Genomic DNA, 14,389 nt, shown 5'->3' with positions numbered 1-14,389 from the left:
GAGCCGGGAGGAGGAAGGAAGCTTGTCCGAGGCCAGGAAGGAGGAAAGAGGAAAAAAGCAAGCAGTGTAGATGCAGCAGCGGCAGCAGGGGAAAAATGGAGAGCTGAGCTGAGACCAGTAATCCAGGAAGTGACAGCCGCCGATCAGCTGGAGCTGCGCACACATCTTCATATCTGCCGATGGAACTGCATTCCACCCCGTCCTGCCTGCTTCCCGCCCCTGCTTATGGCCGAGCAATACCACCAAACTCCAGCCTAGAAAGAGGAAAGAGGAAAAAAGCAAGGAGCGCAGATGCAGCAGCAGCAGCAGGGGGAAAAAGGAGAGCTGAGCTGAGACCAGTAATCCAGGAACTGACAGTCGCCGATCAGCTGGAGCGGCGCACGCGCCTTCATTTTCGCTGATGGAACTGTGTTCCACCCCATCCTACCTGCTGCCCACCCCTGGCTATATCCCTTATTTAAGCATTATCAGTGACATGTCATAACAAAAGGGTGGGGGGAGCAAAGAAGATGTTTCCAGATCTAAAATGGTAGTTTTACAGAGCTTCCCTTCCCTTGTTCCGCCTCTCCCTTCTCACAAACCATGTCAGCTGTGCCATAAAAGTAACTGTGCAATAAATTAAAAACCTTAAAGATCAACAAGCAGAGGAGAAAAGCAGAGAGGGAGAGATAAAACCCGCTTCTCATAAACAGGCGCTGCCTAGACTCACTGAGCAAATTCGTACATAAAAATTCAGCTTGTGTTGCATTTCTCCGGCGCTAGGGGTGAGGCATGTGACTGGGTGATTCATTGCCCTGAGGAGTGTGCTAAATCACAGATGCCTTTTGCTCGTGGAAATGGAAAGGGTTGGGGGGCAGAAGGATGAGAAAGAAACCTTAATGGCATAGAATGGGGAAAAGGAAAAAAAGGCAATGAATTTTTTGCAGGTTTTTAATAAAATGTTATTTAAAAAGATTAAAAGTTAGAATAAGAGATAGAAATAAGAGAAAGGGGGAATATTAGTCTATATACTTTTATATCATAAAATAAAAGTAATAACAAGAGAAAACAATGGAATAATTAAATAATGATAGGCTATAACAATTTAAATATTTATTATTATTATTATTATTATTATTGTTGTTGTTGTTGTTATTGTTATTGTTATTGTTATTGTTATTATTTGGTTGAATATAATAATTATGATTAATATTACTAGCTTTATTTGTATCAGAATATATGACATCCAGGTGCCACACTGTTCATGCATATATATATACAGTGATACCTTGTCTTACAAACTTAATTGGTTCCGGGATGAGGTTCTTAAGGTGAAAAGTTTGTAAGACGAAACAATGTTTCCCATAGGAATCAATGGAAAAGCAATTAATGCGTGCAAGCCCAAAATTCACCCCTTTTGCCAGCCGAAGTGTCCATTTTTGTGCTGCTGGGATTCCCCTGAGGTTCCCCTCCATAGGAAACCCCACCTCTGGACTTCCGTGTTTTTGTGATGCTGCAGGGAAATCCCATCAGGGGAATCCCAGCAGCGCAAAAATGAGCGCTTCACTGGCAACGGAAGTCCGGAGGTGGGGTTTCCCAGTGAAGGGAGCATCAGTGAAATCGCAGCATCGCAAAAACACCAAAGTCCTCGAAACCCCACTTCCGGACCTCTGTATTTTTGCGATGCTGCAATTTCACTGAGGCTCCCCTCGCTGGGAAACCCCACCTCCGAACTTCTGTTGCCAGCGAAGTGCCCATTTTTGCGCTGCTGGGATTCCCCTGCAGCATCACAAAAACACAGAAGTCCAGAGGTGGTATTTCCCATGGAGGGGAGCCTCAAGAGAATCCCAGCAGCGCAAAAACAGGTGCTTTGCTGGCAACGGGAGTCTGGAGGTGATGCATCCCAGCGGCGGTGGTGGGTTTGTAAGGTGAAAATAGTTTGTAAGAAGAGGCAAAAAAAATCTTAAACCCCAGGTTTGTATCTCGAAAAGTTTGTATGACGAGGCGTTTGTAAGATGAGGTATCACTGTATATTATAATGCATATAATAGCATATTTTTGTTGATAATGAAAAGGAAGGGAGACTAATATAGATCTATTTCAAGCTATATTGCTCTCATTAGCTAGCCATACTGTTACTGGGATTTCAACCTGGGGAGTCTGCCTGTAAGGCAGTAGCTTTAACCTCTAGACCACAGATCCTCCTCCTCTCTGCTTGTACCAGGGAAGAGTTATAATTTTTTAAAAATTTTCAAATCACCCTGGTGTTGTGATTCCGTCTGAGGCCCCTCAGGGAACGGCTGATCCTCTGCCGGCTTCCTGCTCAGAGGGGGAGGATGAGGAACAGGAGGTTCAGGCAGACGGGGAGGAGGAATCTCAGGCTGAGGGAGAGGGAGGACAGCCAGAGTCCCCCGAGAGGGAGCTCTCCCCAGCAAGCAGCCTGGATTCCTTAGATGAAAATGCACAAGCAATAATCGATCTCCGGCAGAGAAGAGCAACACAACGAAGGGGACAATTAGCCAGGTACTTTCAGCACTAAAGAGGCAACAGCTGGGTTTGGGTGTGGTGCTCTCTGGAAAGGCTGAAAAGGCAGACCCACCCTTCCTGGCTTGTGGAGTATTATCTTTGGGAGTCCTGGGACCTGGCTGTGATCTTTGGCGTCTTGGAATTCTGGTTTGTGACTTTGAATACTGAAACCTTGGGGGGAAAAGGTGTGGGTCTTATTCTCTACAGTGGTGGGTGTGCCAGCAAGAAGTCTGCTGTATTGTCTGGCCATCAGGACTCTGCTGTGAAGTCTCATAGCCTGCCTGTTGGGAAGAACAGGTTTTTCTCTGTGTTTATTTTTCAAACTATAAAGTGCTTTTGCTTTTACCAGCGTGTCTGGCTGCTTTTTCCAGTTGGTGTTGAAGTCTGGGGGCACCCAGACAGAACACCTGGTATACCCAATTATGGAATGCATACTTCTTCCTTTTTGCCCCCCCTCTCTATATAACATATTTTTGCTGGTAATGAAAAGGAAGGGAGACTAGACTAGTATAGATCTATTTCGGGATTACTTGCTCTCGTCTTGTCAGCCAGCCATGCCCTTACTGGGATTTGAGCCTGCAGCCTTAGCCTCTAGACTACAGGCTCTCCTCTTTATCAGCTTGTACCAGGGAAGGGTTATATCTGATTTTTTTTGTCGAGTCATCCTGGTATACCCAAATATGGGAGGAGTATGCAGCTTCTTTTTTGCCTCTCTGTCCCATCAGGGGCCATATTCCAAGGCAGATAAACTTTTTATAGCCGACAACTATAATCTATAAGTGTAACATATTTTTGCTGATAATGAAAAAGAAGGGAGGCTAGTGTAGATCTATTTTGAGCTTATTTGCTCTTGTCAACCAGCCATACCCTTACTGGTATTTGAACCTGCAGCCTCTGCACACACACACACACACACACACACACACACACACACAGTTTTTCTGTTGAGTCATCTGATATACCCAAATATGGGAGGGAGAATACTGCTTCCTTTTGCCTTTCATCCCCAGAACCTGTAGCTTAGAGGGTAAAATGAGGGAACTTACTGAACACAGGGGGCATCATTTTATATAAATTGCTTAATTCATCTAAGCTTAATTCAAAATTAAATGACATTGCATATAGTTCTTGTGCTGATTCCATACATAGTAGCACATCTTGACATCAAGATAAACCTTGTTCAGTTCAGTGGAGCTTACTCACAAGTTATATCTGTATAGGATTGTAGCTTAATCTAGGTTTTCTCAACTTTAGCAATTCAAAGACTTTGGATTTTGATTTCCAGAAATCCTGAACCAGGAAGATTGGGAAGGGCATGTCGGCAGTAGCATCATGATTCCCCCAGGAAAGAGACAACACATTTCAAAAAGGGGCTGAAAACAAAAGGTTGAGGAGTCCTGAATTGAATGTAGAGGAAAATATTTAGGGTATCATTCCTTAGAATCTCCCAGAGTAAAAGAGGTTAGGTTAGAAAGTTAAAACTTTAATCTGGCAAGATTCTGTCTATTAGGTGTAAGCAAATAAAGAACTGGCCTCTATAGGATCTCTATTTAATCTGGCAAGATTCGGTCTGTTAGGTGTAAGGGGGTATTAATACCACTCTATAATGCCCTAGTCAGACCACCCCTAGAGTATTGCATTCAATTTTGGTCACCCCACTACAAAAAAGACATTGAAACTCTAGAGAAAATACAGAAAAGAGCAACTAAAATGATAAGGGGACTGGAGACCAAGACATACGAAGAGAGGTTGCTGGAACTGGGCAAGGATAGTTTAGCAAAAAGGAGGGGCAAAGGGGACATGATAGCAGTATACAGATATTTGAGGGGTTATCACAGAGAGGAGGGGGTCACACTAATTTCCAGGGCACAAGAGGGCCAGACTAGAAGCAACGGATAGAAAATGACCAAGAAGAGATTCAGCCTGGAAATAAGGAGGAACTTTCTGACGGTGAGAGCAATCAACCAGTGGAACGGCCTGCCAGCGGAGGTTGTGAATGCCCCATCACTTGACACATTCAAAAGGAAATTGGACTGCCATCTGGTTGGGGTGGTGTAGGATTTCCTGCTTGAGCAAGGGGTTGGACTTGATGACCTGCAAGGTGCTTTTCAACTCTAATAATAATTAAACAAACAAACAAACAAACAAATAAACAAACAGACAGACAGACAGACAGACAGACAGACAGATAGATAGATTGATTGATATATAGATAGATAAATAGATAGATAGATAGGCAAGCAAATAAGGAGCTTGCCTGTATAGAACCTCTATTTAATCTGGCAAGATTCTGTCTGACAAGATTAGATGTAAGCAAATAAGAAACCGGACTCTATAGGATCTCTATGTAATCTGGCAAGATTCTGTCTATCAGGTGTAAGCAAATAAGGAACTGGCCTCTATTGGATCTCACTCATCTTGGGGCTTAGATCTGATCGTCATTGGTGTTTAGGTAAAGACAAACTCACTGAAGATGAAATGATGCTAGGTTTGACAACAGCAGTAACAAATAACTGCAGATATTTTATTTCTTAAAGCACTCAAGGGAGAAAGAAAGTTGATATATCATCGCTCCAAGTTGAACGGGGCTGGATAATTGAAAATCCTCTCTCCTCTTTCTTGTTGACTACCTGCCCGACTGTGCTGAAGGGGAAGAGATACGGAACCCTCTTTGATGTGACTGTCTACACACAAAAAGCAGCACATCGGAGGCTAATTAGACGCTAAAGACAGGGAACTTGTTTCCACAGACTTCACTTTTGTGTAATCTGGTTGTTTGAGTTTTCAGAGGTACAGTATACAAAGGAGATGGCTTAGACCGTTAGAGCAACACTTGCAGCTTAAAGCAGAGGCAACGTTACAGAGTTCTCACCCCCCGTGAAGATTGTGTCGAGTGTCTATCCATCCACCGTGGTTGCGTTTCGACCATTTTTCTCTTAGACAGTGAGCATTGCCTCGGGGGAACAACTTCACTTGGGGAAAAAAAAAAAGAACAGAGATGAAGGCAGAAAGTGGTATTGAAATGAAGAACGTGCCAGAGTCTACTCTGCAATTTCTCAGAAGTAAAATTTCCCTGCGAGAGAAATGTCTGTTTCGCTACCCTATTCTCCGGGTGCCTGAGAGTTTCTTTGAACTATCATTTCTTGAAGTGTCTTGATCATCAAAGGTAGCGTAGGCCACTGCTTCTGCTGCTGGAGAATTTTTTTTCTTTTTTTTTTTTAAAAAAAAAAATCATATCTTTCATCACTCTTCAGCCTCCCAGGCTGGTTGCATTTTACAGTCTGAAAATAAAAAAAAGCTATTCCCTCTTTCCCAATGAAACTTCACTGAAAAAGGTCTTCTGGAGATATTTAGGGAAATGATCTGACTTCTCTGCTTATAAGTATTGACGAAAATTTGGAAATGTCCTTTGTACCCATCTTATTTTACAAATTGACCTACCCTTGCTGCAAACGATCCCTCTTCTTTTAAATATTACTTCTTTCTTTTTACTAATTATCAGTTATTTATTTATTTATTCATTCATTCATTCATTCATTCATTCATTCATTTATTATTTAGATTTGTATGCCGCCCCTCTCCGCAGACTCGGGGCGGCTCACAGCAAGATACAGCAAATCATGACAAATCCAAATAAATTTAAAATATTTAAAAAGATTTAAAAAGAACCCCATTTACTAACAAACACACACACAAACATACCATGCATAAATTGTACATGCCCGGGGGAGGTGTTTCAGTTCCCCCATGCCTGACGGCAAAGGTGGGTTTTAAGGAGTTTACGGAAGGCAGGGAGAGTAGGGGCAGTTCTAATCTCTGGGGGGAGTTGGTTCCAGAGAGTCGGGGCCGCCACAGAGAAGGCTCTTCCCCTGGGGCCCGCCAACCGACATTGTTTAGTTGACGGGACCCGGAGAAGGCCCACTCTGTGGGACCTAATCGGTCGCTGGGATTCGTGCGGCAGAAGGTGGTCCCGGAGGTATTCTGGTCCAGTGCCATGAAGGGCTTTAAAGGTCATACTGTGTTTCCCTGAAAACAAGACCCTGTCTTATATTTTTTGAACCCCGAAATAAACGCTTGGCCTTATTTTTAGGGAGATCTTATTATATTGGGGTGATTGAGCAAGACAAGGCTCGTCTTGCTGTCTTACCTGATTTGCAGCTGTGTCTTCTTAAATTTTAATCAGAGGAAATGTTTTTTTCAGGGGAGGGCTTATTTTCAGAGGAAGGTTTATTTTCGGGAAAACATGGTACTATAACTGGAACTGGATAAGAATTCTGTCTATTGTTTAGCTTGGCAGTTTGGGAGGTAAAGAAATTTAGAAGTGAACTTATAAATGTATATGTATGTGTGTATATATATGTATATGAAGGTCTTGATATATTCGGGTTTCTTCCATTTTGCTTTTGAACACCCTAGCACAAGGACAAACGCACCAGCCTGAAGATGACAAGTGGGACCTCGTTTAAACATCGCCAGAAATCTCTGAAACCTACACGGGAAGAAACCCGAATATACCAAGACCTACCTGTACCCATGAAAATCTATGAAAACACACACACACACAGTATGTGTGTGTGTGTGTGTGTGTATGTGTTTATGTATGTATATATGTATGTGTATGTATGTATGTATGTATGTATGTATGTATGTATGCATGCATGCATACCATTTGTGGCCAGCTTTTAAGTGCCTAATACACCTTAGCTAATTTATACCACAGGCTACTTAGTTGTTTTGCAATGTGTGTTCTGAGTCTGGTTTCAGTTTGTATGGCGGGGATACGTTTGTTAACGAGGGCTGGTTTCCAGATGTCTGGTAGGCGGAAGGTATCATCACACTTGTTCATATTTTGGGGATGTTTTTCTATCTCGATGGCTTCCATGATTATTCTTTTGCTGTAGTGTTCTGTTTTGGAAATTAATTTAGTTCTGTCAAAATCAATTTCATGCCCTGTAGTTTTGAAGTGCTGGAAAGGGGAGGAAGTTTTTTTTCTTTTTTTCTTAATGCATTCTTATGTTCTGCATTTACTCTCCTGTTAGTTTGTCCAATATATGTGGCTGCAAACACATTGCAAAACAACTAAGTAGCCTGCAAGCTCCAACTACTCAGGATATCACCCCTAATCCACAATCATTAACTAATCAGCATACCTCAGTTACATCAACGACCCCAGGTGTTACTCCACTGACTCACCAGGAAGTTTCTACACAGCAGGCAATTGCTGAGCAATCAAATTAAACCCAGCCAACAGTATTTATAGAGGGAAAGCAGCTCAGGTCTCACTGTGTTCGCCCTAGAACAAGGACAGAAGCACCAGCCTGAAGATGGCGAGTGGGACCTCGTCGAAACATTGCCAGACATTTCTGAATCCTACACGGAAAGTAACCCAAATATGCCAAAACCGTCATACCTGTACCCATGAAAATCTATGAATATATATATATATATTCAAATCCCAGGGGGTATGGCTAGCTGATGAGGCCAAAATAAGGCCGAAATAGATCTATCCTAGTCTCCCTTAATTTTCAAATTCAGCAAAAATAAAAAAAAGTGACACATATAGATAGAATTGTTGGCTATCAATAAAATTAATTGCCTTGGAAGTGGCCCTGGATTGGGCCGAGAGGCAAATAAGGAACTGTGATGTTCCTTCAATACAACAGGGTGATTCGACACAAAAATATGTAACCCTTCCCTGGTGCAGAGCTGAAGGGATTGGATACTGTAGCCTAGAGGATAATTCTCTGCCTTTCAAGGCAAAGGTTGCAGGTTCAAATCCCAGTGGGTATGGTTAGCTGATGAGGCCAAAATAAGGCTGAAATAGATCTATCCTAGTCTCCCTTAATTTTCAAATTCAGCAAAAAAACCCAAACATGTGACACACACACACACACACACACACATATATGTCACATGTTTTTTTTTGCTGAATTTGAAAATAAAGGGAGACTAGGATAGATCTATTTCGGCCTTGTTCTGGCCACATCAGCTCGCCATACCCTCACTGGGACTTGAACCTGCAGCCTTTGCCTAGTAAGGCAGAGAATTAACCTCTAGGCTACAGTATCCAATCCCTTCAGCTCTGCACCAGGGAAGGGTTACATATTTTTGTGTTGAATACACACACACACACACACACATATGTGCAAACATACACACACACACACACACCTGCCATATTTTCTTAGTGCATGCATGCAAATCTAATGTGCAGTGCATGCGATAAGCAGCCGCCAAGCGTCTTGCCACCCTCTTTTCCTAAAAGCACATGAAACTGGCATAAATAATTGTGCTGTAGAAAGCTATTCTGTTGAATCTTGCCTATCACTGACAATTTACATATCTTAGGGAAACCTTTTGTCAGCTTCTGCCATTTCGGCGCTATTATATGCCTTTCTGGATAATTACCAGTTAATGTGAAAAAGCAGATGGGGTGTGTGGAGGGGGGGTGGGAAGGAAAAACCTTGAAATTTCTGATAGAGAATCCTTAAACCTTCCCTCTTATCTGTGTGAAGCAGCTTCCTGATTTCAAAAGAAGTTTGAAAACCTTTGTTAGAAATGTCCCTGATTCCCAGTTTGAATGAACCGAATGACATTCAGCTCAAATTATAAGGCTTCTCTCTCTCTTTCTCGACTCCCACCACCACCATTAAATTCCATTACCACAAACTGTCAGTGTAAGATGGGAGGCCTCTTAAGTAACGTATCAGTTGTTTGCTTTGCTTTTGCCAATTGCGCATCACTTCCGTGGTGGGCACCGAACAAATCCATCATATTAGGGAAATAAAGAATTGAGGCCTTTGAACTAGGGTGCTGGAGAAGACGCCTGCGAGTTCCTTGGACTGCAAGCTTAGAACTACATCGCCTAAAACACGATCGAAGTATTGCCCACAAGATCATATGCTGCAACGTTCTACCTGTTGTTGTGGTTAGCTCTGGCCCAGCTCCTGCCCCAAGGACTGTGGGTGTGGAGGAGACATCCACATGCTGCAGGCCTGTTTTGCCCCCGGTGGAATCTGATGATGAAGGCTCCTCTGACCAAGAAGACATGAGTGACAGTGAGGAGAAGAGTGTGGCAGACAGCTCAGAAGGAGATCAATTATCTAGCTCCTCCTTGGATTCAGAACAAGAGTTAATGATACAGCCACGCATGCGGAGAGCGATGCATAGGCAACAACAATTGAGAGATTATTATCAAAGAAAATGAGGCCGCCTGTGGTTGGGTGGGGCTTCAATCAGCTTCAATCGCAACAACACAAGAGCACGCAACAGATTCAAACTTAATATTAACCGCTCCAAACTTGACTGTAAAAAATATGACTTCAACAACCAAGTTGTCGAAGCATGGAACTCATTACCTGACTCAGTAGTGTCAACCCCTAACCCCCAACATTTTTCCCCTAGACTATCCACGATTGACCTCTCCAGGTTCCTTAAGGTCAGTAAGGTGCGTGCATAAGTGCACCAGTGTGCCTTTCGTCCCCTGTCCAATTGTCTCTCCTTATCTCATTTATCTTTTCTTCCTTTCAAATATGTTCACCTATTCCTTTATATCTTTTCTTCCATTCTTTTCTTCACTTATATTATTACATATCTTTCTCTTCAATGTGTATTATGTATTGGACAAAATAAATAAATAAAATGAAATAAATAAAGGCGATCCAACGAGTCAGTCCTAGCCCTGCTGTTCTGTTCGGGTCTGTGAGACCCGAAATCAAGGTTTGAGACCCTGTAAAAAATTTTCCCTGCATATCTGAAACTTGAAATTTCATGACTTTTCATCATTTCAGGGGTTCTCTCTATGAGAATTTTTTTTGGGGGGTGGGAGGTTTCTTTCTTGCTGAAAAAAAAAACCTCCCTAATGTTATGTTCCCGGGTCACCCTGACCCGGACCGAAAACTCTTCATTTGCAGTACTTATGTTTGGTCTTTTTGAAAGCTTTTTTCACTTGGAAAGTAGTCTGAACATTTCTTCACACAATGGAATGAAAATTGAACTGAAAAAATTAATCCTTATTGGTTTATTTTGCCCATAAATGTGCCTCCCCCCCCGTTTTTGTGAAAGTTTTTTCAATTTATGGATAGTTTTGCTTGCAAAATACAGTCTATTTTACTGGAGTTGGTGTGGGAATGGTACCTTGAACATTTCTGAATATAAGAAAAATATAAAGGAACTGAAAAAAATGATTCTTACTGTTTTTTTAACATCAGAAATAAGGCCTCCCCCCCCCCCTGGCTGCTTGCAACAATTTTCACTTTTTATTTTTTTATGCTCCAAATCCGAAATATTCTTTAAAATCTTACGCATTCATTTACTCAATTTAACAATGCTGATCATCAAAAAAATATTTGTGGGGGTGGGGGAAAAATTTTTTTCTTGGCAAAAAAAAAAGTCACATTTACTCTGTTCGGGTCATATAGACCCGGATCAAAATGATTTTTTTTAGGTACTTGAATTTGGTCTTTTTGAAAACTTTTTCCACTGGAAAACTAGTTTGAACATTTATGAACATAATGATATGAAAATTGAACTGGAAAAATTGAGACTTATATTTTTATTTTGATCAAAAAGCCCCTCCCCCCATCCTTTTTGAATTTCGTGTCAATTTATATTTTTTAAGGCTACAAATCCCTAAGGAATTTTCCCCCAAAAGGTTTGATATACTAAATTGAACAATCCTGAACATAAGAAAAATATAAATGAACTGAAAAAAATGACTCTTATTGGTTTATTGTTTTATACTCGAGTATAAGCCTACTCGAGTATAAGCCTATTTGAGTATAAGCATGGGGGCCCATTTATGAGCAAAATAAACCAATAAGGATCATTTTTTCAGTTTAATTTTCATATCATTATGTTCAGAAAGGTTCAAGCTACCAATCCCACACCAAAATAGAATAGTAAAATAGAATGCATTTTGCAGGCAAAATTATCAATAAACTCAAAAGTTTTGATATACTAAATTGAACAATCCTAAACATAAGAAAAATAGAAATGAACTGAAAAAAAATGATTCTTATTGGTTTATTTTTGAATATAAGACCATATCATTTTATACTCGAGTATAAGCCTACTCGAGTATAAGCCTATTTGAGTATAAGCATGGGGGCCCATTTATGAGCAAAATAAACCAATAAGGATTAATTTTCTCAGTTCAATTTTCATATCATTGTGTGCAGAAATGTTCAAGCTACCAATCCCACACCAACTTTAGTAAAATAGAATGGATTTTGCAAGCAAAACTATCCATAAATTGAAAAAACTTTCACAAAAACGGGGGGGAGGCACATTTATGTGCAAAATAAACCAATAAGGATTAATTTTTTCAGTTCAATTTTCATTCCATTGTGTGCAGAAATGTTCAAACATGTTTCCAGGTGAAAAAAGCTTTCAAAAAGACCAAACATAAGCACTGCAAATGAAGAGTTTTCGGTCCGGGTCAGGGTGACCCGGGAACATAACATTAGGAACTTTTTTCGAACAGAACAGCAGGGCTAGAGGAGATCAACCCTGACTGCTGTTTAGATGGCCAGATCTAAAGATGAAACTCAAATCCTTTGGCCAACCTAATGAGAAGGAAGGATTCACTGGAGAAGAGCCTAATGCTGGGAACGATTGAGGGCAAAAGAAGAAGGGGATGGCAGATCACACGAGCCATTTAATGGGCTCCATCCCACTTTGCCAACAGAAGTACATATAGTTGCAGCTATGGCTTTCCGAGTTGCAATATATGCAGTGATGGGCTCCTATGGATACGGTCAGGTACGCAGTACCAGTTGCAAAAATTTGATTTTTTTTCTTTTTTTCCCTTCTGAGCTCTGGGTATGTTTTCCTATTGCAGTAAATGAGGTTGAATATATTTATTTATTTGTTTGTTTGTTTTGTCCAATACACAATAATACACAATGAAGGTTATAGAGGATATATACGAGTAGAATATATCAAAAAGAGTATAGAAGAGAAATATAGGAGTAAAATATAACTAGAGAGAATAGCAGAAAATACAGGAGATAAAAGAGATATAATAGATAGATGATGGATATATGAGATAATAATAATAATAAATTAATAATAATAATTTATTGGATTTGTATGCCGCCCCTCTCCACAGACTCGGGGCGGCTAACAACAATAATAAACACAACATGTACAATCCAATAATAAAAACAACTAAAAACCCCTATTATAAAACCAAACATACACACAAACATATCATGCATAACTTGTAATGGCCTAGGGGGAAGAGCTATCTCAATTCCCCCATGCCTGGCGGCATAAATGAGTCTTGAGTAGTTTACGAAAGACAGGGAGGGTGGGGGCAGTTCTAATCTCCAGGGGGAGTTGGTTCCAGAGGGCTGGGGCCACCACAGAGAAGGCTCTTCCCCTGGGGCCTACCAAATGACATTGTTTAGTCGAAGGGACCCGGAGAAGGCCAACTCTGTGGGACCTTATCGGTCGCTGGGATTCGTGCGGTAGCAGGCAGCTCCAGAGGTAATCTGGTCCATTGAGATAGAAGAGATAGAAGAAAAGACATAGGAGATATAGGAGATACTATAGGACAGGGGACGGTAGGCACTCTGGTGCACTTATGTACGAATGTATGAATGTGTATAATTTTAGAAGAGCTGTGCATGCGTATGTGTACATATGCTTTATATAGTAGATAACAAAGAGTGGGCTACTGCCCAGACGGGGAGAACGCAGTGGGGTAGCAAAAGTGGAGCTCCACCCCAGAGCACCCAATTTGCAACTGAAAGATGTTAAAACAAAATGCATAAGCCACGCCCACAGTGTGGTAGTAAAAGAATTGGTAGCCCATCACTGAATGTATGGCTGTGAAAGTTGGACCATAAGGAAGGCTGAGCACCAAACAATTGAGGCCTTTGAACTAGGATGCTGGAAAAGATTCCTGCGAGTCTCTTGGACTGCAAGGTGATCCAATTGGTCAGTCTTAAAGGAGATCAACCCTGCCTGCTCTTTAGAGGGCCAGATCCTGAAGGTGTAGCACAAATCCTTTGGCCACCTAATGAGAAGGAAGGAGAAATTACAATGAACTTAAGCATAGACACATAAATACTTTATGTATAGAAATGATAATTTTTTAAAGTTACTAATATTAAAGATAATCTTAACATAAGGCGGTAAACAAATATTAAACATATGGATAAACTCTTAACTAACCAAAGAATGAAGGAATACCAATAACCATTAGCCGAACGACAAATTAAATCTAGACTTTGTCTTTTGTTTCTCTAATACCTTCTTATTACCCACAAAATATGAAATAAATATAATATGTATTTTTTTATCCCCCCCTTCCCCCCCCTCTTGTTTTATTGGTTGTTTTCAAATTGGTTGTTGTAATTGTCGTTGTCTTTCTTTGATGTTATGTTACATGTTATGTTTAATGGAAAAATTCAATAAAAATTTATAAAACCGAGGAGGAAGGACTCACTGGAGAAGAGCCTAATGCTGGGAATGATTGAGGGCAAAAGAAGAATGGCATAGCAGAGAATGCGGTGGCTGGATGGAGTCACTGAAGCAGTTGGTGTGAACTTAAATGGACTCCAAATGATGGTAGAAGACAGGAAGCCCTGGAGGAACGTTGTTCAAAGGGTTGCAATGGGTTGGACATGACTTCACAGCTAACAGCAAAAAAGAGGAAAATAATGGACATTTGTCAATTAGCACCTGAGAAATAAATCAGAGTCCAAACATAGGCGTTCACCCAAGTTCCAATTTATTAACTGTTCTGCCGGCGTGTCCCAACAGCTGATAATTACAGGGTAATTAGTCCAAACAGACACACACCACACGATAGAAGGAAAACAAAAGGTCTTTATCAACAGAAAAGCAGAAAAAGGGATTTTCTGGTACACACAAG

General features: G+C 41.0%; 1 long non-coding RNA gene across 1 annotated transcript in view; it reads right to left on the bottom strand.

The window, feature by feature from the left end:
* LOC139170797 (uncharacterized) overlaps positions 1–14,146 on the bottom strand; it is a 29,095-nt gene extending 14,949 nt beyond the window's left edge. Inside the window, exon 1 of the long non-coding RNA XR_011559666.1 lies at positions 13,961–14,146. This is a non-coding gene — a long non-coding RNA (uncharacterized lncRNA). The remainder of the gene's footprint in view (positions 1–13,960) is intronic.
* Positions 14,147–14,389: the final 243 nt, after the last annotated feature.

This window comes from Erythrolamprus reginae, chromosome 8 (genome assembly GCF_031021105.1).
Source record: "Erythrolamprus reginae isolate rEryReg1 chromosome 8, rEryReg1.hap1, whole genome shotgun sequence".
Lineage (NCBI taxonomy): Eukaryota > Metazoa > Chordata > Lepidosauria > Squamata > Dipsadidae > Erythrolamprus > Erythrolamprus reginae.
Note: the sequence above shows the minus strand (reverse complement) of the source record. Positions and strands in the feature narration are given on the sequence as shown.